The sequence below is a fragment of the Notamacropus eugenii genome, chromosome 6, assembly GCF_028372415.1.
Source record: "Notamacropus eugenii isolate mMacEug1 chromosome 6, mMacEug1.pri_v2, whole genome shotgun sequence".
Lineage (NCBI taxonomy): Eukaryota > Metazoa > Chordata > Mammalia > Diprotodontia > Macropodidae > Notamacropus > Notamacropus eugenii.
Window position 1 is genome coordinate 75,779,674 of NC_092877.1, and position 25,348 is coordinate 75,805,021.

Consider the following 25,348-nt stretch of genomic DNA (forward strand, 5'->3'; position numbering starts at 1 on the left):
ACAGGACCCAAGCACTCGCTCCAAAAGTTATGTTATTAAATTACCTGGCTTAAGTTTCCCTATGCCAAGGAATTGTTCAGATTAAGATTTCCCTCAATATACAGATAAGAATGCTCAACAGCTAAAAAACCTCAGAATACAACTCTATTCTCAAACTTTTCAATAATGCACATACATACACATTTACCTGCATTCAAGCCTTGCCTCTGACATCTATTATCTAGGTAATTGTACAATATTCATGCCTCTCAATGGTCAAAGTATTCTCTAAGTCATGAGGAAGGTGCTGACCTTCATTGGTAGAGGGCGTGACTTTATCCAGAAGTTCCCTCACCTATATCAATGAAATCTTAGTTTCATGTATGATATATACATGCAGGTACATATAAATATATATATATGGGTATATATGAATACCAGCATATACATGAGGAGAAAGAGAGAGAGAGAGGGAGAGAGAGAGAGAGAGAGAGAGAGAGAGAGAGAGAGAGAGAGAGAGAGAGAGAGAGAGAGATATGCAGGCATGTAAAAAACAACCCTACAAGAAACTTGTTTTTTCCTTGTGGCATCAAGTCTAAGTTTGCTCTGTTTGTGACTTCCACCCATTGCTCTCGATTCTTCTCTGTGAACCCAAATACAACAAGTGCGACATATGTGGTATGGACCTCTGATTTTGTCATTGTAACCAATTCCCAGTGTGGAAACTCCCTTCACTGATAGCAACTGAAATTTAATTTCTAGGCTTAAGAGGTTGCATGGGGATGCTGAGAGGTGCATTTCCTTGCCCATGACTATATGGCCTACATGTGTCAGAGACAGAACTTAAACTAAGGTGTTAACTTCAAGGCTAGCCTTCTATCTTCTATATCTCTCACCTAGAAACTAGAAATTTCCATTTCAGATTACATGATTGGAGCAATGATTAAAAAGATTATAGGACTCTTTGAATATAGAGAAAGTTGACTTAGATCAACTTTTGACTTGGAAACCTGGTTTCTATATTTTATCTGATATGCTGTTGAGTAGCTTCTCTAAGGGACCCCCCCTTTTTATATCACTGAATTTTTAATTACTGAATAGCTGTTTCATCTACTGATACACAGATGACACCATTAATTGAGATATTGGATCTATCTTCAGTCATCATCTTATTCAGATTGAAGAGTAGTGAATTGCACATACATTACTTACAGCGATTTTCTTTGGCTGCTTTCTTTCTCCAGCGCTAATTAGGTATGGTTCTTCAAAATTACAGAACTTGAATAAGAGCTGATTTTGCCATTTATATCCTATTTCATAGCATGATGTTTGGAAGTATATCTCTAAGTTTAGATGAACATTGCTAGAGCCATCAAACAGAAATGAATAATATAATATAATTCCTTTAAGTTATCATATGCTGATATAATATTTCTGTTGCTACCATTTCAGTTGCTAAAAGCATCTAAAATTAATCCACTTTTTGATCAAAATTACTTTGCTTGGGTCTGTTTGTAGCATTTGTGGCTTGAATGCCCATGCAATTTATGCATGTGTTATTTTGCAGTATGAGCATCTGCTGTTTTGGGTTACATGGGATCCATATGAAACCTTCTTAATTAGCAGCGAGACATGTTAACTGGTATAAAAAAACCAACCCTGAAATAACTGAACTCCCAGAGGAAAAGGGAAATTGCATTTTCTTAAAGGTCAATTGACAATTGAATATCAGTTCCAAATACAAAACTCCCTCTGATCTGAACAACACACATACCTCACATTCAAATATGTGATATTAATTTGACTAAATAGGTAAACTCCTGAGTTAAGTAGTGAAGTCAGACCTGTTTTGAAGATGTTTCCAAATCAACCTTCACAGTCAAGGCTATTCCAATGCGACTAGAGTCTAGGAAAAAGATAAGGAAACACTTGAATGAAAGACAACGCAAGAAGGTGATGGAAGGATGGAGGGGAAATTAAAGGATTTAATGTGAAGGGCAGTGTTGTTTTCCATTACTTTGCCTTTGTTGTGGTGATCCTATCCCTTGAAAGCCAACAAAAATGTTGCCTACTTTTTTCCTAGTGTGCTCTTCCCAGGATTATTTTTTCTTTGTCCCTATCTTTTACATTTCTCTGGAGCCTATCAGTGATTCTATGCCTCCCCATTCTACTCAAAGTGGGACCACACTTTGATTAACCTCTCTTAACCCATTCAGATCTTGTCTTGGCTGTTTGTCTACCTGTGATTTACTTCTTCCTGCCCACAGTCATTCAGATAATGGTTACTATTCCACTTTACTACACTCAGGTCCTCTCGTTCTTCATCGATGAATTATTTGCAGTCGGGGTTGGAAGGAGATTTACAAGATCTTAATGCAGTAACTCAGACGATGTACTGCTATCAGATGCCTGACTTTCAGGGGAGCAATGAACTAATCCACCTCATTTCAAAACAGCATGAGATAAACCTTAGGTTTAATCATTACTGAAAACACTTTGTTTCAGCTTCATCCTCGCAGTTATTTTAAGATTAGTTGGGATGTCACTTTGAGTAAAGTGGTAAAGTTCAACTCTAAAAAATAGGCTAAACTACCTTCTGAATGTATCTTATCATTTGCTTAATTTGCACAATTTCTCTTCCCCCTCACCATATTTCTAAATTTGTAGATGCCCAGAATGAAGTCATGGGACATTAGACCTGGTAGAGACCTTAGAGGTTAGAGGATCATAGGTTCATAAATTTGCAGATGGAAGGGACTCGAGGCCACCTAATCAAAATTTTTTCATCTTACAGATGCAGAAAAGAGATCCAGAAAAGTCTAGTGACTTGTCTAGAGTCACACATGCAGTAACAGGTTCTCTGATTCTAAATCCATTGTGCTTCCCATTGAACCACGATACCTTTCATCTAGTTTAATCTCTTCATATGTATGTATGGAAATTAAGATCCAAAGAAGGAAATTGTCCCAAATTCTCTATTCTATAGAAATCTATTTTATTTTTAAGGAATTATGGGATAGAAAGAAGCCACTGGATTCCATGACTATGGCACAAAATTGAGTGGTGTATGGTAGAGACTGAGTACCCCTTGGACAAATAACTACAGAAGAGGCAGGATTCCCTGCCATGTGCTATAGGTATGCCACACCTCTATTTCATTTTATTTGCTTTCAGCATCCCTAAAATCAATAAAAGTGCAACAAATTATAGGTGGTTAATTGCCATATTTTAAATTAATAAATGCTTGTTGTATTTAATTGGTTTTTATGGAGGGAGATCAGTTATTTGGGGGGAATGGGGCACAGCAGAACAATAAAGACAAACCAGGTTTAATGCTGGTGTGTTCTTTAGGCAACAAGTTTCAGAAGCCATACCTCATAAGGTACAGATAGGCACAGATCTTCTGGATATATTTGGGCAACTGGGCTCAGAGGTATGAGTCTGGTTCTTCCACAGTATGTCCCTGTACAGTGAATGTCTCTACTCCATTTCTTAATAATCACATTGCAAACATATAGTGTCAATTAATCCCTGTTTGGTTAACCAGCCTTACCTGGGTGATATTCTTTATACAATACTTTGACAAAAAACTTAGAAGCCAATTAATCAACAGTATTCCTTTAGCAGTACTGGACAATGTGCTAGACACCAGAGATACAAAGAAAGATGTGAAGTAGTTGTCTGACCACAAGATACTTGCATTCTACAAGGGGAGACAACTATCTATCTATCTGTGTGTCTATGTGTATATATCTGTATGTATGCATATATGTATAATATATAGATGTACATAAGTGTGTATGTGTGCATACATGCATGCACACATATATGTTCATACATGTGTATATGCTTGTATAAACAAAGGGAGAAGGCACTAGAGGGGGAGGCTTAGCAGTTAGGGGCATCAATATAAGCTTTGTGTAGAAGGTGGTCCTTGTTCTGAGTCTTGAAGGAAACCTGATTCTAAGAGATGATGAGGATGAGAGAATTTGGTTGATGATGATGGTGAGAGAATATATGCTAACCATGGAAGACAGTGCAAAAGCATGATGAGAGGGAATGGTGTCATTCAGGAACAACAGTAAATAACCAGATTGACTGAACTGTGGAGGGTGAAAAAGAGGATATTATATAATAAATATGGAAAGGGAGGTTTGTAAAGGTCTTTAAATGCCAAACAGAAGATCCTGGAGGCAAAAGGGGGATGTGGGGATTTATTGAGTGGAGGAGTCACGTAGTCAGATCTGTGCATTAGGAAAATCACTCTAGCAGCTGTGTGGAAGACTAACTGGTGAGAGTGGCATGAGGCAGGATGGCCGATTAGAAGGCAATTGCTGTAGTCTAAGCAAGAGGTGATGAGGGTATGAATTCAGGTGATGGCTATGGGAATGGAGAGAAAAGCTCAAATGTGAAAAATATCAAGATAGAAATGAGAGGATTTTGCAATTGATCATACATGTGGAGTGATGAGGGAGGAGGCAAGGATGACAGTGGAGTTCATGCTGATTGAAAAGTTGGTAATACCCTAAGAGAAAGAGGGAAGCAAGGAAGGATAGGCTTTGAGGGAAAGCTAAAGTGTTCTTCTTTTGGAGATGTTGAGTTTGATATGTTCATGCAGTGTCCAATTCAAGATGTTCACTAGGCAACTGATGATTGTGATTGGACCTCAGGAGAGTGAATATGTTTGGATATATGTTGTTATTCAGTTGTGTCAGTCTGTCCAACTGTTCATGGCCCCATTTGGGCTTTTCTTGACAAAGATACTGGAACAATTTGTCATTTCCTTCTGCAGCTCATTTTACAAATGAGGAACTGAGGTAAACAGGGTTAAGTGATTTGCCCAGAGTTACACAGCTAAGAAGTGTCTGAGGCTGGATTTGAACTCAGTCCTTCCTGACTCCCAGCCCAGCACTCTATTCCCTGTACCACATAGCTGACTTAGGTGATACGTTTGATGTATAGTTAAGTACATCTGAAAATAATCTATGTCGAGATAATAATTAAACTTAGAGCCACTGATGATTACCAAGTGAAAGTGTGCAGAGGGAGATCAGATGAGAGTGTAGGACAGAGACTTGTGGGTAATCTCACAGTTGGAGGTCTGATACAGAAAATGATCCAGACAAGAACAATGATAAAGAGTGGCCTTTAAAACTGGGAAGAAATTCAAGAGGGAATAGTTTCATGAGGATGCAGAGAGGAGAATGTATCCAAGGGGTGAGAGTGGTACAATAGTGGCAAACACTGAAAATGTTGAAAAAGATGAGGACTAGTAAAGTTTTAATTTAATCTGTTTCATCCTCTATCTGGAGGTCAGCACATAATTCCCTCTTTCTTAGGCAGCCAGAAGACTGAGTGGATAAAGCAAAGAATCTGAAGTCAGGAAGAGATAAGTTTAAATCTGACCTTAACTGTTTAGATGTGTGACCTTGGGCAAGTCATTTAACTTTTGTCTGCTTCAGTTTCTTCATCTATAAAATGTGGATAATAATAGCACCTACCTCCCATAGTTATGACTGTTAAATGAGATAATATTTGTAAAGTGCTTCAAAAAACTTTAAAATGCTATATAAATGCTAGGTAAAAGTAGAAAGAGGAGGAGGAAGAGGAGCACTCACCCTCAGCATAATTGCTTTAACTCTATTTCTTTAAAAGAGCAAATTAGTATCTGGACCATATCATATCTGTAGGTTACCTATATACCTTTGAAGTCAGTACAAATCATCATAGTATCAAGCAATGATGCTTACTATATTCAAAGTAGAAAGAATACCTATATATTACAAAACTCAATTTTAAATCAATACTTTAATAGATCCAATGATCCACATTGTAGCCCATCTATCCCTTGTCATCCTGTCAGATTCCTGTCTAGGTTGTCCTCAAATCTTCTATGTGGGGTCCACCCAGGATGCTTCACTTTAAGTCTTTTAGCACTATCTGACATTCTTCATGCTTTCTAAATGAGTGGCCCACATATATTTTTTTTCAATCATATATCTCCTGGCGATATCTTTATGTCACTTCTTGTGTATACCCCTCCTTAGATCAAATTATCCTTAAAAATGAGCACATTCTCAAATCTCACTAGATTATAAATGCCTTTTACAGCCATTTATTCAGCACATCATCTTGCATTTTCAAAGCTCTCTAATTATTAATGAGTCAATCTACCAAGTACCCTCAAGGACAAAATTCGATAGAGTATCACTGCAGTTACCATCAAGTGCAGGAGTTAGGGCGAGTTTCAGGGTGGATAACCCCAAGGTCACAAAACACATTCATCGATGGAAGAATTACTAGTAACTCAGGAATCCCTGACTTTAGTAAAGGGCTCAATCTGCTTAGACTCTCTCCCTCCTATTGTTTTAAAGAAAAAAATCACAGTTATGTTAGATAGATAATCTTTGTGTTGTAAGGGACCCTGGCAGTCATCTACTTCTATCGTTTCTGAACAAGAATCCTCTCTAAAACATCACTGAGATGTCATCATCCAACACTTCCCTGGGGATGTTTTGATCAGTATAAAAAGCATGAATTTACTCACATATTGCATACATCTAATAAGAAATAGAGCTAAGGTGGCCTTTGAGTTGAATACATATGAGACCTTCTGGGAAAGAGAAAGCTTGTCATGTGAGAAAGAGAAAGCTACTGTCCCCCATCCTGATCCTCTAGAAGGAGAAATTTTGTCCTTTGATTCCTGTATACTCTAGTAATAATACTAAATCACACTCCTACAGCACTTAAAGGTCAATAAAGTACTTTTTACAACAACTCTGTGAGACAGGTATTATAAGTGATTTTGTTCCCATTTTACAGATGAGGAAACTCAGGCCATTTCAAGAGTTTAGCAAGGTCTTTGTGCAATTGATATAGTAATGCAGGGAAAGCAAGAAGCTTGAAAATAACTTCAAGGGGATGTAAAATCTCCAAATGAAATTCTGTCAACAACCTCATATAGAAAAACCTTGACTGGGGTCATGTTTAGGGAATGGCCTGGGACAGTGGACTGAATTTTCTAATTTATAGATATAAACCCTTCTTTTTTTGACCCCTCAAGCCCTGAGGAGGTTCTTTGTGAAATCCCTCATTTTCTAACCTCAGAAAATCTACTGCAGTCTCAGAAACATAAGCCAATCTTTCTTTGATTGGATATTGCTGCACTTCATAGCTACTGCTATGTAGATCAGCGATCATTATTTCATTACTCTGCCTTATGGATGTAACATAGAAGATTGGTATGAATGTATACTGACCCCAAGACATACCTCCAAAACTCATTGGGCTTTTATTATAAATAATTCCCTGATGTGAAAATATTTTCCTTTAACTTAGATTTGATTTGTCTTATCTCACAACTGGATTGTTGGAATAGTCTATTAATTGGTCTCCCTATCTGTAGATCCTTCCTATGTCCCCTCCCTTCCCTGCTTCCCACAAACCACAAACCATTTTGCCCATTATAATCTGTCAAATTATAATTCTGTAACTACATAATCTCATTGATCTGGCGACTCCATCCACTGAGATGCCACTGCAAATCACATCACCCTACTTTCCAACCGCATGTAATTCTTGTCTGTGTCCAAACAAATCCTTCAGAGGATCTAGCACCCACATTGGATAATTTCATCCAGATTTTTTTTTTTTATTTTATGGCCCCATGTGAAATATGGAGTTGGTGATATTTAATCCTTCACTCTATCCATATGCTTTGCCCACCTTCTTTTCCAGTCATACGTATTCTCTGGGATGGCTATTATACTTTTTGTTACATCTAAGTCATTACTGGTATGCTCTGTAGTCTAGTTTAAACACAATCCATTGCCTGTTGGATTACCTACAGTTCTGACTCTTCTGAAATCGTGGTATTTCATGACTGATAGCATAAGGTGTCCCAAGAGTCTAAATGTAATTTCAAGGGATTGTAGCCTAAAATTACCCTGAGATTTTTGGGACAAACTACATGGAGAATCATCACGGAAATTACTTTTCTTTTAATTTGCTGGGACCTGTGGCTTCATTTGTGTAGCGAACTCCTGGGACTCCACCTCTTGCCTTTACAGTCTTCTTATACCTTACTTTTCTTCACATATTCTATGAACAAGTAACACTGACCTCTTTGCTGTTCCTTATACAAGATGCTCCATGTCCTAATTGAACATTTTCAGTGACTATCCCTCCATGCCTGGATCTCTCTACCCCCTTCAGTCCTGACCAAAATAATAGGAGCTTACTTCTGCTTTTCTTTGGTTTGGGTGGCCATTAATCTACTTGGTACCCTTTTAAAATAATGGTTGGGCATGTATATATATATTATATATATACAGGCATGTATTTAGATATATACCCACATAAACATGTGAGAAAGCTTGGCTCAGCCTTTCACGTTACCATCCCAACTGGTGGGAAAGCCTTTGCTTTTCCCGTTTAAATTTGTAGAACACTTAGAAAAGAATTACATAACTGAATTACATTTAACAAGCACACATTAGGTGCCTACTATGTGCAAGAAATGAAAAGGCCCTCCCAGCCTTCGAGGAGCTTAGATTCTCCTGAGGCGTCTAAGTAAACACAAAAATGTTTGAAGAAAGACACTAGCAACTAACAAGAACGTTGCAAAATGAAGGTGTTCAGTAAAAATGTATTGAATTGGTTTTGTTGAATTTGCCTCTTTCTCCTAAAACTGGAGCACCAAGAAGAAAAAGAAAATGGATATTTTGAGGTTTTCAGTTAGTTCTATTACAGATAATGTGGTTGCGTTGACTCTCTGATTTTTGTTGAAACCCATCTTCCAGATAGAGTGACTTAGGATAGGTTCGAATACTAACAAGTGGGGCAGCTAGGTGGTGCCATAGTGCACAGAGCGCTGGGCCTGGAGTCTGGGAGACTAATCTTCCTGAGTTCAGATCAGGCTTCAGATACTTACTAGCTGTGTGACCCTGGGCAAGTCATTTAATTCTGTCTCAGTTTCCTCATCTGTAAAATGAGCTGGAGCAGAAAATGGCAAACCACTCCTGTATCTGAACCCGAATGGAATCTTGAAGAGTTGGAAATGACAACAACAACTGACAAAATAAACTCCTAGAGGGCAGGTATCCTGTCTGTTTAAGTGGTATAGAGATGAGTACAACACTGGATGCATTCAGGAACTTTATGATGCACTCTCTAGTGGGTAAATGAGTCCCTAGGAGTAAGTTGGGACAATTTTGGAAGCTGCTTTAACTTGCTCAGGACACTCAGGGACCATTTAGTGAATTACTGCTTCCCTGGGAAAAGCCGGCTCATTAAGTTGCCACATGTACATGCACAATAGCTTTATATTTTCATTTTCCAGGAGCACTCGATGGATATTAATGGATTCTATTAAAGACTTGAGGCAGGAGGGATATCTATTAGAAAGCCATCCCTTTGTTTGTTTAGCATGCCTTTGTTCTCCATCTCACAGCTCCTTACAGATATATGCCATAGACCAGAGCATGCTCCCTTTCTGTACTCACTTTAAGAACTCAAACATCTATAATTTCACACTTATGGGACCTCCCTTTAAAAATGCATCCATTTCTTAAGAGATAGTTTAATATATTATTGAGACCAGAATAAAAACATCAGCCCCTGTTGGCCAGCCCCCAGATAACGAGTCTTTATGAATTGTAGCTAGATTTGTTCTAGATGACACTGTACTCAAAGGCTTTCAGAACCAGCTAAGATCAGCATGGCTTGGTGGCTAGAGTGCTGGACTTGGAACAAAGAGATGTGGGTTCAAATCTACCCTTGGCATTTACTAGTTGCATGATGACAAGCTATTTACTATCTTTAATGTTGACTTGGTATTTCCAGAATTTAGCATACTGTTTTGTATAGATTAAGTCTTTAATAAATTCTTTTCAAATTCTATTAACCTCCCAGAACCTCAGTTTTCTCATCTGTCAAATGGGAATGATAACTCTTGTATAAGCTATAATACATATATATGTGTGTGTGTGTGTGTGTGTGTGTGTGTGTATGTGTGTACATATATGGATGGAGGTTCACATCACTACAATCAAAGACAGAAGTCTGGTATTTTTTCTTATATCAATCACTCCCATCACAATTAATGTAACTAATAAGATGCATTGTGCCCTGATACTGTTATCTTGTGGTCTTAATTTACAGAATCAATTAATCTGAGCGGTAAAATAGGTGTGAACAATTCTTAGACATTTTTGTATAATCAAAGGCATAATCAAGGTCCTTGATATGCCTTCTCAGTAAATATCTCTTTGTAAAAGCTAGTTTAGGTTGTTGTCATTAATCTTATCCAATTCTTCATGACCCCATTTGGGGTTTTCTTGCCAATGACATGGTGTGCTTTGCCGTTTCCTTCTCCAGCTCCTCATTTTTACAGATGATGAAACTGAGGTTAAATGACTATCCCAGGGTCACACAGTAAGGGTCTGAGGTCTTCCTGAACTTGAGTCTTCCTGAGTCCAGGCCCAGCACTCTATCCACTGCACCACCTAGCTGCCTGTTTAGATTAATTCAAATTAAAAATGCGAAGTGGTTAAGTTTATTCAGAGACATAACAGCTAGGGGCTTGTAAGATTTAGAATTCCCAATCACTCAGGGTTGCCCCTATGATTCTGAGAGGAATAGCTAGTGACTCTATGGAGACCCAAACTCTTAGTACTTGTGGGAGGTATGATAGTAGACATAAAACCTGTACTACACAAGGAAAATGCTTCAAAAACCTCAAAGTACTAGATAAGTGTAAGACATCATTTTTCTTCCAATTTAATAGTATCTGAAATTTGCTTCTTATGGGAATAGCCTTCAAGAATCCAGAGTCATCTCCTCTTCATGCTACTGCACTGGTATATGACTTTAGAGTTCAATACAGCGTGCAATGGCTAGAACCTGTGGTCTGGGGAATCCCCTCTCTTTCCCAAGATTCTGGGCTCACAGGTCCTTGGTCTAATCCTGATGGCTGTGCCCTCAAAAAAGGTCAGTTCTTATTGTCTCCACTTGGAGCTACTTCAAGAAATGTTACTCCTAAACATATGGCAGAATACATTTTCCTGAAAAGTGTTCCACAGGTTCCTGATTCTTGTAGAAGCATTCATGGTGGAAAATGAAAATTCAGGATGAAACAATCTTTATTTCACCCTGAAGATAATTTTGAAGAGGCAAATGACACAAAGGTGCCTATGAACAAATAAGAAAACATGTAAAGAATTCAGATAGCACATTGGTTTTTCCTCTGAAGGGAACTGAATTTGTGGTTGCTCCTTTGACATTTCAATGAGCTCCTTTTTCCCATAGAGTTTTGTATCATCCCCATCAAGACATACTACCAACTTATGGTTTAGACTCCCCAATCATATAAGCATATGTGCTAAAAAAGCAACCCCTGTTTTAACAGACCTACGTTGTCCAAGTAGCTAGAGATTTACTCTTTGAGTAGATAGGACAGGCACTATACAGATTGTCTTCTTTCTTTAATGAGCATTTGACATCAAGAGATCCCTTTTACTCACTAGGACATCTGATCCCTGAATTCTTAAACTCAGAGTTACTCACCAGGCAAATCCAAAGCTGATGCTGCCCAGGAATTTCCCTTCTTGACATAGAAGCCTAGGTTCTGGGATCATACGGACTCAACATTGGAAATACTTCCTCTTCCAAGCAAGGTTTGGTGCTCACCAGCAATATTTGTGATTTACCCTGTCAGATCATGTATGAGTTCAACTATGTTTCTGCCATGTGATTCTGATGTACATTTTCATCAGCTGCTTCTGAGGGGAAGAAATTATACATAGACATAAGTATCCATTTGATTTATGACTTTGTGTGTGTGTGTCTATGTGTATGTGAGAGAGAGAGAGAGAGAGAGAGAGAGAGAGAGAGAGAGAGAGAGAGAGAGAGAGAGAGAGAGAGAGAGAGAGAGAAATAAAGAAAGAGATAGAGTGGAGAGGGGATTTCTTCTCCTCCTTCCCTGCAATTCTTTTGATAGACACAGATAGAGAGAGAGAACCAAGTGGAATAAATTGAGACAGGAAGCAGACATTTGTTCCAAAAAAGAGCTGACTATGAACTTGAGAGAACTAGCTCCACCAGCTGAGTGACCAGTAGCAGAGAGTAATAGACCCTAGGATTTCAGATAATCAGTCCCTACCAGTAGAGACAGTGTGCCCAGGAAAAATGGCATGAGGACTCTGCAAGGAGAGGGAGAACATTGTGTCCTATAAGAGCAGACCTTGCTACATGAATGCGTTTTTCACATGTGGTCATTCCCTTTGTTCTCTGTTTATGTTCATCTTCTCACCTATACTATATGTGTTTGTGGGAGAGTGTGCCGCAGGTTGTTTATGGGGAGAATAATTTGTGGCCACTCTTTTTGCTATACTATGTAAATAAAGTCAATCCCCTTGAGATGGCAGCCTTTATTAGCTGACTCAAGGTGAAACTCACATGTAAGTCTTATGAGCTAATGTTTTAATAGTACAAACTCACAGGTACCATAAAATATGAAAGAAATAGCCACTTTCAGAGACCAAACCCAAAGTACCCGTGCAATCTGAGGGAAAAATACAAAAGGAGTTATATAAACCATGATTGATTTAGACTCCATTGAAGAGTAAAATATAGTGTATGGACTTGGGTATGAGAAAATCTGGGTTTGGGGACTGGTTCTGCGACTTTAAACAACTTATTGTCACTTCCTGGGCCTCAGTTTCCCTATCTGTAAAAATGAATTGCTTCAACTAGGTAAGCTCTGGGTTCCTTTCAATAGCTTGCATTCTATTCCATATTATTCTCTAATGTCAGAAGAAATCTATAGAAGCAGCCTTTGGATGTGGGTGCTCAGTGTTTCTTTGTCTGTATCTCAGGAGACTATGAGTACTTGGGACAGCCACCAAAGTCCTTAAATTCACTCTCTGTTTAGTGGTTGATTAGCTCTTGAGTGTTGCTCTGACTGCAGAATGTTGGCAGAGGGACAATGCAAAAATGCTGTGTGGAGTCTCCAGAGGGTCATGGCATTGAGATCACAGTCATTACAAACCAAGGGGAAAGTCTATTCTAATAGAATCAATGAATACCCTCCAAATGTTCATGGAAAATGAAAATATAAAGCAAATAATTGTGACAAGCATATTGTCTAATTAAGATGAATGGGACAAGCTCCTTATGCATTTTTAATCTGTTAAATAAACAACATATTAATAAGGCTTAATTATATTACCACAAACTTAAAGTGACTTTCTGAAATAAAGTTTATTTTGATTTAACATATGCCAATTTTTATGTATTTGTAGCACTTTTGTAAGAATTGTGCACAAACAACATCTTGAGATAAAGCTATTTTGACATAGAAAGTGTGTGCTTACCATCCTAATCAAAGTTTTCTAATTCTTCATTCTTTGGAAAGTTCACGATTAGCAGCTATTGAATCTCTCACTTTTGAAGCAAGACAGTTTTCAGCCTCTGGGTTTGGATTTTGAAAGAATGGGATTTATGAATGAACAGTCTTTCTTCATTAATAGATTCCATACTAATTGATTATGGCAGAGCAAAGGTCAGCCATGGAGAAACCTTAGATTAAAATAGGGGTAGGACAGGAGTCCCAGGACCCTCGGACAAGGTCAGGGCATCTCTAATGCTATGGCACTGGCAATGTTTCAGTGTAGCACCTGGCCCCTTCCCAAGCTTCCATTAGTCAAGAATGGTCTGAATGTGAATATTACATCTGGAGTAGGAAATTTAGTTCAATACCTCACATTTTAGGAGGGAAATTGACAAAACAGATCATGTTCAGTGGAGAGAGATCAAGATGAGTAGGGTTCTGCAAACCACACCAAGGGAGAATCATTGAAGAACCTGGCTACTTTTAGCCTACAGAAGATTTGGGTGGGACTTGTTGGCTATCTTTTAATATTTGAATGGTTGGTTCTGAAAATGGATGAGACTTGTTCTGCTTGGTCCCAGAAAGTAGAACCAGGATCAATAAAAGATCTTCAAGAGATCTTGAAGCCAAAGTTAGCTGACCTGTTTGGTATGTCACCATAAAGATTCTTGTTCAGGCGCAATTGGACTGGATGATTTCTGAGGTTCCTTTCAGTTCTGAGAGTCCATGATTCCATCAGAAGTTAATTTCATCTCAAAGCAGAGGAAAATGTTCTAACATGATGGAGTTGCCTTTGGTGGGAGTGGTTCCCTATCATAGGAAGAGCACTGTTAGTGACTGTGGTAGAGGGGATTCCTGTAGGGAATGGTGAACCCCATCAAGTTAAAGTCAATGATTCTATATTGATTTCATTCCCAAATTTAACCATTAGCTGCAGAAAAGTGAATATATAATTCTGGTGACATGGTTTTGTGAAAGGAATCCTGTTCTATGAGAGAGAAGAATTCTAGTCTAAGTCATAGATCCCATGTTAGCCCTGGTTTCTTATGAGATCATAGAAACATAGAATTAGAGTAGAAGAGTTTTCAGAGGTCATTCAGTACAAAACTCTTATTTTACAGGTGAGCAAACTGAGACCCAAGGAGTTTGACTTGTTCAAGGTCATATTAGTAGTAAGTATCAGAGGCAGGATTTGAACCCATATCCTCTGATTCTAGACAGCCAGGCCTGAAGTTATAAAGACCCATCTTCCTGAGTTCAAGCCTAAGACATTTTCTATCCGTGTGACCCTGGGCAAATCACATAACCCTGTTTTTCTCAGTTTCTTCATCTGTAAAATGACCTGGAGAAGGAAATGACAAACCAATACAGTATCATTGGCAAGAAAACTCTTAATGGGATCACAAAGAGTGACTGAAAATGACTAAACAACAACAACCCCCAGCTCCAAAAGTAGAGTTCCTTCCTTCATGCCACACTGCCTCCACATTCCCACCTGTAAAATGGGGATTAATATACTGCCCCTGCTTCCCTCACAGGGCGATGGTGAGGATCAAATGAAACAATTCATGTTCACAGGATCAGTGAGTTGCAGAATTAGAAGAGACTGTATTCTAGTTTAGCCCTAACCTAAATGAAAATTCTCTTTACAAAAATCCTGACACATATGGTTACCTAAACTTTGCTTGAAGACCTCTAATAAAAGGAAAAGTTTATGAAAACTGCAAGAATACTTTTAAATAGAAAGGATAATTATTACTATTTTATGTTGTTTCTTTTATCCATGTGATAAATGCATCTAAGAAAGGCAGCAACTCTACCTATTAAGACATTTATTGGAATAGACTCCTAATTTATATCACTTATTTGCTTTAAATGTTATAATAACTATAGTTCAAAAAAGAATGCTAATTTTCCAAAAGTGTGTTTTGAATTTTAAGATGGAGGTTCACCTCCTGGTATCCTCCCTCAAGGTCTCCCTTTTCTTTTTCTGAATTTCCCCTGCTAACTTTTCTGATGGGAAACCCAAACCATTTCTGCCCTAATCTCCCTATGGTTAACCACTGTTTTGTTTCACTAGAAGTATTCACTTCTATTCATGATTTCATAGCTTGCCAGGGGCATGAAAATGCCTTAGATATCATTGATCCTAGACCTTTGGTGTGTACTCTTACTTACCCATAACTCCAATGACAGGAATTATAGTAGTTAGGAGATAGAAAGGGCTTTAGCAATCTTGGGTTGCAATCCCCTCATTTTATAAGCAAAGTATCAGAGGTCCATAGAACTAAAGTGACTTGCCCAAAGTCACACAACTGGTGAGTGATAAGGTTAGACTAAAGCTTAGCTTTCTGAACTGCAAAAACAGTGTGCTAGCTTGGGGAAGCCTCATGGTGGCATCAGGATGAGGTAAAATACAGAGGAAGAGTGAGTAGGAAGACATTCTAATGGTATGCAGTGAGAACATTAGCAGGGTGGCTACCACTTGCCAGAATGGTAATGGGTTGATGATAGCTTTACTGTTCTTAGTTTAATTTGGCTGGTTGCTTGCAGAAGAGAATCTTACCATAGTACATGCCTGGGGCTTCAGAAAATATAGATATTTATCTAAAATAGTGTGTCTTTGTGTTTTCTTTGTTTCACTGATGGGAGGGAAAGAACAGTACATTCTATGACCATTTCTCCCCCCTGGCATCTTGGGTATTAAGGCTATGCTTGGAAAAGAGAGAGAAGAGAGTTCCACTTTTCTGCAGAGCAGCTAGGTGGCACAGTGGATAGAATGCTGAGTCTGGAATCAGGAAACTCCTCTTTCTGAGTTCAAATCCAGCCTCGGAAAGGTAATAGCTGTGTGACCCTGGGCAAGTCACTTAACCCCATTTACCTGAGTTTCCTTATCTGTAAAATGAGCTGGAGAAGGAAATGCCAAATTGTTCTAGTACCTTTGCCAACAAAACACCAGATGGGTTTATGAAGAGTCAGACACAACTGGAAAATGACTAATCAACAATAGTAATAGTTTCTGATAAGGCCATTTAGATATAGCTTCAGTTTGCATTTCTGTAACAGTGATGATTCTGAAATTCTACAAGATATGCTGATTACTTCAGCATTTGAGTCATGGCTAAATGCTGAATCAGAGAGTCATAGATTTAAAGAAGAGACCCCAGAGGCCATCTAGACAAACCTATTCATGCTCTGGGAATTTTGTAGTAATGGAACTCACAAATTATTATAGAGAATGTCAAAATCTAAATAACTGATACTGGGCATCCCTGAATTACTAATGGATTCAAATGTCTTCTTGTGGCCTCAATACTATCTATAGCAGGTAAGGAGTCATAGATACCATAGGTGGAATTTCATGATATTTTATATATAAAAGAGGAGATCTTTTCTTTATGTCTGTTCCTTAATCACCAGTCACTGCAGGCCTATATGATTGTCTCTCTGATTAGAATGCAAACTCAATTGTGGGGAATATCTTTTGTTGTTGTATCCCCATCACTTAGTACTATGACTAGCACATAGTGAACGCTTAAAAAATGCTTTTCTTATACATTCATTTAAGTTTTTATCAAGCATTTATTGTAGGTAGTGATATTATGTTAACTCTAGTGTACGTGGTGAATAAAATTATAGGTGGCACAGAATCCTTGACTTTAAAAGCTTATAGTCCAGTGAAGGAGGTAAGCCCAAAAGATATGAAAGAGATAAATAAGATGACAACGTGGAAGCTATAACATGGTAGCTACATGTAACGTAGTACACAGAATGCTAAAGTGCAGAGAGCAAGGAGACCAGGTATGTGTCTATCAAGCATCTGTTTTTTCCTCTGTTTCCTGTAAGGGCCTATAAACCTCCCAAATGGTCCTTTGGGACAAGCAAGGAGTACTAACAGACAACAGTTCCCACCCTATTCCATTTCCCACCAAGGAAAGGAAGCAGCATTCACCAAGTCATCTTCGCATACTGTTTTTACTGTTCCTTTCATAGGAATGCCTAGAGAGTTGAATTAGTTATATTACAGAATTCCTTGGTGTAAGATGTTGCTTCTTTCTGATTGGGGCAATGTTATTGATTGAATGATTCAACAACAGACATTTGTGTGAGAAGCCCTAAAAAATTGGTGCCTCAGAAGAAAAGTATTTATCAAAACAAAGATGGCAAAATGTCCTATTTCCCAGAATCTAATTTCATTATGATTAGTACAAGGAATTGGATATTGATGGCTAGGAAATCCAAACACATGTTTTTGATGACTAAGGAGCAACTTTTCTGTGGATTACCTGCTCCTTGACTAAAAGAAATATAGATTCTGTTTCCTTGCCATAATATGAAGATGAGTCCTTTTATTCAAGAGACTGGTTTGGAGAAGTAGAGTTGGCCATCACTAGAACTCAAAGTGGACAGAAGAGTCTTCATAGGAAGACCTCAGAGTCAGAACTGCCATTTGAGAGTTAGAAGGGTAAATTAGAAGGGGGAAAATTGGCCCAGAAAAACTGTATGAAGGGAAATCTTTCTACTTTTCCCTTTCCTTGCACTGCAGCCTCTGCTTGAGTAGTGGAAATTCCTTACAGTCTAGTCAATGAAGCAAGATGGAAAGGCCGTAAAGATCTCAGGATTATTGTCTCTATTTTGCTGAAAGAACTTAACGCTTCCCCAGAAGTTCAGAAATGAGTGGAATGAGTGTAGCAGCTAGCAGAGAAGCAATCTTATCCAGAGTGGAAAGTAGAGTGGAAAGGTCCAGGACAGGAGGGATTTTGGCATGCAGTGAATTGTGATACAGACTCTTCTTCTTCTTTTCTTTTTCTTAGGACACCAAAGACTTCAAAGTTAGCATTACAGAGTTGTGAGTTATCATACTCACATGTGTCCCCTTCTCGTGTGCCTCCATGTCATGGTTTTATAAATTTGTGCTCATTGCCTCCCATGGAAACAGTTTGACTTGTTGAGAAAATGGGAACCAGTTTTATTAGTGGAATATTATGTTTTAATTATTCTTGTGTTGTCTTCTTTTTTTTAAATGACCTTTGGGGACTTGAAGAGATTTGAAGATCTTTGGAGATTAAATGATTTACCCAAAGGTACAAAGTGATGTGCGGAATGTGGACTAGTAAATAGCTATGAATCCAGTGAAATATGAGTTGAAGCCACAGTGTAGTGAAACCAGAAGGGGCACTAAATTTTAGAACAGAAGGTTAGAAATTGAGCACGACTTCACCTTTGTGACCTTGAACAAGTCACCTCATTTCTCTGGGACTCAATTTCTTCAGATGTAAAATAGAGAACATTATACTGTATTCTCTCTAAAGACCATATTGGCAACTCTAAACTCTGTGATTCTATATTCCTGTGACTATATTTATGGGGGTGTTGGAACACAATAACAAAGATGACATGACCCATGATTTCAGTCTAATAGGGATTGTGGGACATATTCTGAAATAAACAGGAAAAACTATATTTTCATATATATTTAAGACAAAGCACCATACAATAAGAATTCAAAGAAGCAATGACTTTGCTTTCAGGGTTGTGTGGCTCAATGAACACTTCACAGAGAGGGTTGAAAGAAATTATTATTAAATAACTAGATAGTTATATATTATATATATAGTTAATATTGAGGAGACCCAGGATTTTTTCCCTTCCTTGATCCTCATTCTCTACTAGGGCAAGACAGCAATCTGAAAGATATTGTCGATGGATGAGATTGGTCAAATCCCCTAGGTACATGCTCTTCTATCCTGGGTGGGAGTTGTTTCTCTTCCCAGCTATAAAACTTTACAAAGAATTTAATCTAAGTTGAATTCCAGCTCATTGTGTTCCATTCATTTAGGTTTGAGCAAAGGTAGACCTTTTATTTTTTAGATTTGCCGTAGGAGGGGGTAGTCTGCATAAGAGATAAGTCTCTTTGACCAAGACTGAGTGGTACCCCAGACCCTATTAAAATAAGCCTACCTCTCATTATCTTATTAATTATCTCATTATCTGTTAACCACTCAGAAGATGATTACCACCCTCAGGAACACCCACTCTTCCAAGGGCATGTAAGCGTTGACTGGGTTCTATGAGGGGTCTTTGGCATTTGAGTGCCACTGACCCCTTTTGTTAATTATTGCTGGTATGATTAATAAAATGATTAATTACCCAGAAACTATATCTCTCAAACTTTTTATGTCACAGGGTCAATATTTAAACTGAGGATTGAAGGATGAGCAGGTTTTCAGTAAGTGGAAATGGGGTCAGGGAGAACATTGCAGCCAAGAGATGATACGATCCAATTCAGGGAAGTCCCAAAGCTTGATACACCTTTGTCTGGAGTACAGAGAGAGGAGAGGGTGAAATAAAACTGGTCTACCTTATAGGGAGTAGTCTTTTTGCCATAGATTCATTTGTACCCAGCAAAAAAAAGAAGGGAAAAACAGGAAGAGAGTAGAAAAGAAACAACATTGTAGAGGATTTAGTTGAGGTAACTACAGGAAGGAAGATTTTCATGGGAGGAAGGGTCTAAGGAATCTGTAGGCTTGGAGGCATGTCCCCAAATTCTGCGCCCCTAAGGTTCAGCTCATAATGCATATGTATCAGATCTGATCCAAAATGAGTTGGTGCAGTACTTCTGGATCCTCATTTCTACTAGCAGCAAGATTATCTTCTCCTATAAAGACATCTCCAAAGACAGCTCTTGCATGTTTCACCAGGAGGGGGTATTATCATCTCCACCAACATATATTTAGATATTGACAAATTCTTAAGTCTGCAAAGGACTAGGTCTACCCATTTAGTTTATCAAAGGGAATTCCATTTCCTCATTGACTGTAAGCAGCTAAGCCCTTGAAGCATTCAGTCAATACACATCTGAGGAAAGAACAAAGACAACATCTGAGAGGCAGATTAGCAAATTACCTGCTTGCAAAATCCAAATAGAACTGCACAAAGGCACTTCTACCTATTTGCTAGTAACTCAACAAAGGAGGCCTAAGTAAATACCCATATCTAGGCTGTGGTGATGCTGAACACACTGAAGGTCAGGAGAAATGAATAATCAAATATGATTCATTTTAATGAAAACAGTTAAGAGATGGCCAACAATTAAAATAATGAAATAATTCAGAGGCTTACGTTCGATTCCTACTCTCTGTGGCTAGAGGTAAATAGCTGGATTCAGAATGGGTCCTATTATTTGGACCAATCCCTTAACAATAAAGAGCTTTTAAATGACTTTTTAATAAGGATGATACTTCATATTCCTGTAGGTTTTCACATTGCAAGACACCTCACATTGCAAGGCATTTTTCAATTAATCTTCTCTTCTGCCCTGTGTGATAGGTAGTACAAATATGATCATTCATTTGCTGATGCTGATGAACCTTGTGACCCTTCTCTTAACCTCTTCAAGTGTCAGTTACCTTACCTCTAAAATGAAGATAATAATATCTGTACTACCTATTTCAGAGGATGATTGCAAGGCTCAAACAAAGTGTTTGTAAAATTATTTTGCAAATTTTAAAGTGTGTAGAATCATAGCATTATTGTGTTATTTTTTTCTAGATGAGGAAATTGGGACTCAGAGAAGTTAAGAGACTTACATAGGATTGCACAGCCAACAAGCAACAGAGGTGGGATGACATTTCTAATTTACCAGCATCACACAGGTAGTGCATGACAACGTCAGGGTTCAAACCCAGAGCTTCTGACTCCAAGCTTGGTGTACTTTCCACTGGGCACCCTGGCTCCAAATGGAAGGAAGCCTAGAGATAACCCAAGTTAAATTTAACTATCTCTGCAGAGACAGAAATGAGGTTTATAGTAGGGTTGAAAGAAGAGTAGAAAAAAAAGAAATGATGCCTTAGTAATTCGGGGGAGTCGTTCTCCAACCTTTCCTCTAGGGGTAAGAATGACTTAGAATATCTAAGAACCAGGCAGAATTTAAGAGTTGGACAGGACTTGTCAAGCTCCCACATTATACAGATATGCTTCAGGGGCACTCCAAAGTTTTATCAGGGGTAAGACCAAGGATAGACCTACCTAGCTGCTAATCTGTGTTTTGGTTTCTAGGCTGTAAATCAGGCAGTGCTCTTATGGTTAGGATTGTAAGCTTTAGAACAATGACTGTTTTACAGATGTCACGGTATCCCCAGTGTCTTCCAAGGTACTTGGAATACAGTTGGTGCTTTAATAACTACTTGTGGAAGGGTGAGGGAAAAATCCACAGATTAATCAACAAATATTTATTAAGCTCCTACTATGTGCCAGACACTCTGTAAGACCTTAGGGATGAATAAAGCAGCTACTACTTGCAAAGAGTTCAGATTCTGAAACTAGGCAAATTTCAGTTGGCACATACATTAACAATCAGACAAATCCATGAAAGGTTCTCTGAAGGTTGGATTTGCCCCATGGCAGATGTCTTTTTTTTTTTTTTAACTTGATTCAGTGAAATGCAGTCAAATGTGTTCTAAATCTCAAGTCGGGCGAGACCTTGGTTTGAACATTTGTTGGATTCCCATTGTCACAATTGCCAGCTTTGATAATCATGCACAAATTGCTAACTTTGCTACACCTTAGTTTTCTCATCTGTAAAATGGGGATAACCTTTTTATTAGGTCACTCAAGTAGTTATTATGAGGAATGAGCATTAGCCTTATTCAGGTGTTCTTAACTTAGGATCTGGGAGCTTTGAAAAAAAGTTTTTGACAACTCTTTTCAATGTAATTGGTTTCCTTTGTAATCTTATGGGGTTTTTGTTTTGTTTTGTTTTTGCATTTGAAAATATTCTGAGAAGAGGTTCATAGGTTTCATCAGATTGCCAAAAAGGAACATGACAAAAAAAAAGGTTAAGAAACTTTGCTGTAAGTGCTATGTAAGTGTGAACGCTTATTATTGATGCAGCTGTCAGTTTCAGATGAAATACAAAAGGAACAGAAGGAAAATATTTAAAATAGTAGTACTTTTGCTACTTAATATCTGTGTGACCTTGGGTAAGTCACTTAACTACTTTGAGTCTCATTTTCCTCATCTGTGAAATGCAGAGTTTGGGTTAGGTGGCCTCTGAAATCTCTTCCATCTCTAAACCCTTACATGTCCAGCTATCAGTACTCTTGTCTCTAAAATGAGAGGGTTAGATTAAGTGATAAGGACCTTTCCTGTGCTAGATCCAGGAGACTTCAAGTCCTTGTCCTTTCTTTGCTTTAAAGGGTCATAGACTAGAGATGATGAAGGCAAAAGAAAGGGAATAAGCATTTAGATAGTACCTACTAAGTGTCAGGTACTGTGCTAAGCACTTTGACAAGAATTATTTCATTTGTTCCTAGGGAATGCAGCTGCTTTTAACCAGTTACTTTCACAAACTGATTCAGCAGGTAAACCTCACCCCATCCTACCTTTCCTCTGGAGGGAATTAGACAAGAATGGAGCCTATGTGAGAATTCAAGAGCTGTGATTCCAGGCGCTAAGTCCAAAGCATGAGAATCCTCTTCCTTGTTGGAAAGATGTCTCCAGGCACGGCCTGTGAGACCTGTGATATGTGGATTCTTTGCAATATGCTTTTTGAAAGGGCTTTTGATCTGTGGCAGGGTGCTTTCAAATGGGGTGGTGAACTCAATGGACTAGAATGGATTCTTTCCTTTTGGTGTTTATACCCTTAAGAATAACACCAGAGGCCATGCTTTGGCGGGCTGTGCTTGATGAATGATGTGTTTTTCCCCATCTTATTATCTTCTTGCATTGAAAACATTTCCAGTAAAAATCTTGTTTAGGAACCGCATGAAACTGACACACAGCATATGCATTCTCAGATTTATTTGCTTACTGTAAAGTGATTCTCTATTACCATGTTGTACCCTTTTAAAAGCTGGTGAAGTAGAAAAGCTTTTACCATTTGGTGGTTAGCCATTTTACATTACTACTTTATAGAGTCATATCATAATTTGTCAAATGCCCCTTTATAATTATTAGTGAATCCTAAATGACTTGAGTTCATTCCATGACACCTTGTATAGCAGTGAAACAGAATTTTTGTTTTTCATGCAAGTTGCCTGCAATAGAGACTAATTGGCATACTAATTGTTTTTTTCTATAATTTAAGTTTATTGTTTATTGCTTTTAGATGGTTAACTTGCAGACATTTGTCTACTGATGGTGCAGTAGGTATTGTTTTTCAAAAGAAAATATCAGACTAGAAATTTGCCTTTGTATTTTATATTAACAACCTTAAAGTCTAAGGTGAAAGCTTCTGGGGAGTCTGGAATGCCATAAAGATCTTGTGATATTTTTAGTATAGCGTGTGGGCAGCTGGGTTATAACTCCCATTACCAATAATGGGATTTGTACATCCAAATCCCAAAGCACCCTGCTAAAGACTTACCCCCAGATGTTCCGATTAACACAGTGTATTTTTCAAGTGTTACTAAGCAGGACTCTTGCTTCCCAATGCTTCAGGTCAGTCAATTCCATGGCAGGCCTTGGAGTGTTATTGACCTTTGGATTACACTTATTGGAATTTCTTCTGCATTAAGTGCCCACACAAAAAGCAAAGGTGAAAAAGCAATATGGTTATGACATAAATGAATGAGAGTCAAGGTGTTCTAGAATCCTGAAGACCATGCATTGTTATTTTCTGAGAGGGTGAAGGAGGGGGCCATGAATTCAAGGAGAATTCTTCATGTTAACTCTATGATTCCTGGAGACTATTCATCTCAAGAAGTGCCATGTGGAGGGAGGGTGTGAAAGGATTCTTGCTTTCTTATGATCACAGAAGTCATTCTTCATTTTCAAAGGTTTTTAAAGAAAAGGAGTTGGAAAATTCCATTCTAGTCAAAGATGGTTCTACTGAGGCTGCTGTTAAATAGTAATGTATTCCTGTAGGAGAAAAGTCAGTTTATGCTTTCCCCACAATAGGTCAGTCCTTTTTGTTCAGAGTTCATAGCATGACCTTTTCTTCTTATGTCCTTGGATACCACCATATTGTGGTTTGACTTACCCACCCTGTCTTTCAATGTCTCCCAGCAGTGGAGAGCCTTTGAACCACTGGTGTTTCTCAAGGTTGCTCTGTCAAGCTGTGTACCTTTACCATATGCCAGGTAAGATTTTTTTGTGTGTGGTATAAGCTGCCTTAATGAGGAGCCCAGTGCCAAAGTGAAGCAGTAAGATCCCATATTCAACAATAGGGCCCAGGTAAAAAATTTTCTGTTATTAAACAGCCTCTAAATCATGTGTTACTCTAGAAATGAAGCACATTTAAAAAATGTAAGCTGTAAATCAAATATGTCTGTAAAGCAAATTATGTTTTCCCATTGATTCCCATTGTAATGTGAGAGATGTGTTCCCATTTTTCCCCCTGCTGCTCTTTAGAATAGAATGCTTCCTGCCTGTTGCCATGGGGATAGAATTCCATATAGGCTGAGGAAGGAATTATATGCATGTCCCTGGAAGAATTTTCTAACTTGAGTTTTGAAGAGGCAGCATATATTTTATTCACTTCCTTCCTTTTCTATTTTCATTATAACTAATTACCATATTGTGTGTGTATGTTTGTGACTGACTTGCATATATATATATATACATATATATTCAGAGTAAAGAAAATCCTCCCTCTACTATATTCGCATGTTGAATATACAAATAAGCATTGCTAATTTGAAACTGAAATCACTACTTTAGCTTTTCTCTAAGAAGAAAATGTCTTCCTAGTAGTTGGACAGAGGACACAAAAATAGCAGAATAGATTATGACAGAGAGAGGGAGGGATGCAGAGAGAGAGAGAGAGAGAGAGAGAGAGATTTTGCTCCCCAGCAATATCTGATAGTGCTTTGCCTAAATGAGACCTTCATTTAGTTTGCCTCTTAAGCAGTTCCTCAGTGGGTCAAATTAATTTATTGACCAGCAAGTACTGCTGACTGACATCTTCCACATCTAGTGTACTCCACCCTCTTCAGCCAAGATATCTGTACTCTTACAAACACTGACTTTATGTTGTGT

At 38.2% G+C, this 25,348-nt stretch overlaps 1 long non-coding RNA gene across 1 annotated transcript; it reads right to left on the minus strand.

The window, feature by feature from the left end:
* Positions 1–1,662: 1,662 nt before the first annotated feature.
* On the minus strand, positions 1,663–24,636 carry LOC140511310 (uncharacterized). Its single transcript, XR_011969492.1, has 3 exons — positions 23,736–24,636; positions 11,545–11,759; positions 1,663–1,885 (listed from the first exon to the last, which is right to left on the minus strand). It is a non-coding gene; the product is annotated as an uncharacterized lncRNA (long non-coding RNA).
* Between the last annotated feature and the right edge of the window lie 712 nt (positions 24,637–25,348).